At 32.7% G+C, this 2,680-nt stretch overlaps 1 non-coding gene across 1 annotated transcript; it reads left to right on the top strand.

Annotated features, from left to right (window-relative positions):
- Positions 1 to 1,680: 1,680 nt before the first annotated feature.
- LOC138161174 (U6 spliceosomal RNA) lies at positions 1,681 to 1,787 on the top strand. Its single transcript, XR_011168296.1, has one exon. It is a non-coding gene; the product is annotated as a U6 spliceosomal RNA (small nuclear RNA).
- Positions 1,788 to 2,680: the final 893 nt, after the last annotated feature.

The raw sequence follows: 2,680 nt of genomic DNA, 5'->3' as shown, positions 1-2,680 counted from the left end.
GAGCTCTTTATCAGCAAGAAGGCTAATGGGAAGAGTAATTTTCTCTCGTGGAAGGAGGTACTGAAGGATCTTGGGAGTTAGAAGGTCATAAGGACAGGGAAGGGCACAGGAAATCTTATCTATGTGGAGGAGAGGCATCAATAGCAGATACATAGCAGCAGTGAGCCCACAAATCCCAAGAATGGTCTCTACTACTCAAACTAAAAATGGCCATGCCAGTTATATGACTGACCCAAAAAAGGAATGGCCTGCCTGCAGAGTATTTGACATTTCTTTGAATGTACTTGCCTTACATGTTGTGGGATATGATGAAGTTATTCCCTTTCCACTCTATCCCCTGCATCATTGCTCTCTAGACAATGGTCATCACTACTTTCAGGAATTTTAAACTCTATTTAAAACTGGTTTATTTGATTCTGTTCTTTTATAAGAAGTTTTAGATTTTGACTAAGATGAGTTTTTTTTTTTTTGCTGGATTCTGAGTCTTCTTTAAAGTAATGGAATGCACAAGAATTGAAGGCTCAAAACATGAACTGAGAACAATTGCCTTATACATAAATGAAGGGCTATATTGTTATCTCTGATTGCACAGATACAGGCTTCACATAGAACTGAAAAGTAACCAATTGCACAATGTTTATTTTAAGGCTGAAGACATAAGAAAAATGAATTGAAGCATCAAGAATAAATGCACTCCAATATATCAAAATCTTGGGGATACCAGCAAAGCAGATCTTAGTTCTGTGTGTCTAAATTGATAAAAAAAAAAAAAAGGTGAGGTGGGGTGGGGGAAAGAGTCAAATTACTAAATTAAAGTGGTCCCAAGGGAGACAATCAATGTCATTGTTACTGGATGGGTAAAAAGGATTATAAAGCTAGAAATATAAATAAATAGATCAGAAAATGAATAAATAGTTGAATTGATAAAACTAGAAACATGTTTTTAATAAGAAGAAAAATTTCAAGATTTAGGAAACTTTTTTTTAAATAGCATTTGAAACAAAAATTCATAAAATGAAAGATGAAATAAAAAAATCAGAGGAAATTAAGAATATCATTAGAGAAGTCTCCATATAAATTTTTATTCTGAAAAATATAGAATCTAAATTATTTAAGTATGATTATATAAAGAAATATAAATTATCAAAATATATCCAATGGCTAATCACTTATGTAAACAGACCAATAGAAGAAAAGAGAAATCATCTCTACATTACCTTGTACAACATCATCACCACAACCACAACCACCAATAATAATACTTAATCTATACCATTTCACTGAGTTAAATCCATATTTCAAAAGAATTCCTTATGTATTAGAAATTATCCATATAGACAAAAGCAGAATTCTTCCTAAATAAATTTTATGAGGCAAACCCAGTCCTGATTTTTAAACCTTGTAAAATACCAAAAACCAAAATTACAGACCGATTTCCCTAATGCATATAGTTGTTAAAATATCAAATGTATTATTAGCTAACATGATACAGCAATACACTGAAAAATTACTCATCATGAAAAATTATGGTTTGTAGTGATAATGGAAGGGTGACTCCACATTAGAAAAATGAACTTCATGAAATTTATAAACCTAGCCTAAAATAATTATATCAATAGATACAAAAAAAGCTTTTGATTAAATCTAATATTTATTAATGCTAAAAACACTAATGGAATGGTGCTCTCTTCAGCAGCATATATCCTAGAATTAGAATGATACAGAGTGGATTTGCATGTATCCAGTGTAAGGATGATGTGGAAATTTTTAAAGTGCTCAAAAATAATAACAATAGTGATGACTGTAATGAGGGTGACAGGGGAGCACTAATTGTTAATTTCATTCCAGCTTCATTCCACTTGGTAAGGATATAAATACAATCAAAAAGAGACACAAGCCTTGTCTTCAAGAATTTTGTATTCTAATGGCAGAAGATAAAAAAAAGAGCTGAAAAAAGGGGTGTGCATTTGTGTGTATGTGTGCGTGTGTGTTGGGGGGGGTGGATGTGGGTCTGTATGAAGGCAACTGACATAGTTTTGAAGTCTAGAAAGGCAAAAATAAAGCTAGAAGTGGAATAAAAGCTTACAAGGCTGTGACCCTCCACATGGGGATTTTTTCTCATAAGAAATTTTAAAATCCACTTTAAGAAAATAGCTAATATAACACTAAAAAGGGAAAAAAATTCCAATAATATCATGTACAAAATTAAGGCACATATTTTCACCATGTCTACTTGACATAGTGTTGAAAATGCTAGTTTAAATTTGAGAAACCACTGCCAGATCTTCAGGACCTGGAACTCTTGGCTTGTTCCCTTTTATGTACCCAGACATGCAGTTTAGAATGTATTAAATCCTGAGGATCCTGATGACTAATGAGCTGGGGTTAAGCTCTACTCTTCTTACACTGTTTGACTCATTAAAGTTCAATCTCAGCCCTCCAGTTACAAATTTAGTTTTAACTTAGGTTATGGCTCACATTTAGAATTTCCTGAAATAGGGGAAGAAGACAAGATACTCAGCATACAATATGAATCCGATGTGAGATAAGAAATTTAGTCTTACACATAAATGCTAAACATAAAAAACAGGTTTCTATTAACAGAGTGACTTAAGACAGGATTCTGTAACAGCTTATAGCTTCTGTTACAGTTTGTCGGACAGCTGATATTTAAACATCA

Source organism: Petaurus breviceps, unplaced genomic scaffold (assembly GCF_028583685.1).
Source record: "Petaurus breviceps papuanus isolate PSGF00001 unplaced genomic scaffold, PetGlider_PUasm1.0 183, whole genome shotgun sequence".
Lineage (NCBI taxonomy): Eukaryota > Metazoa > Chordata > Mammalia > Diprotodontia > Petauridae > Petaurus > Petaurus breviceps.
This window is presented reverse-complemented; position numbering and strand designations above follow the sequence as displayed.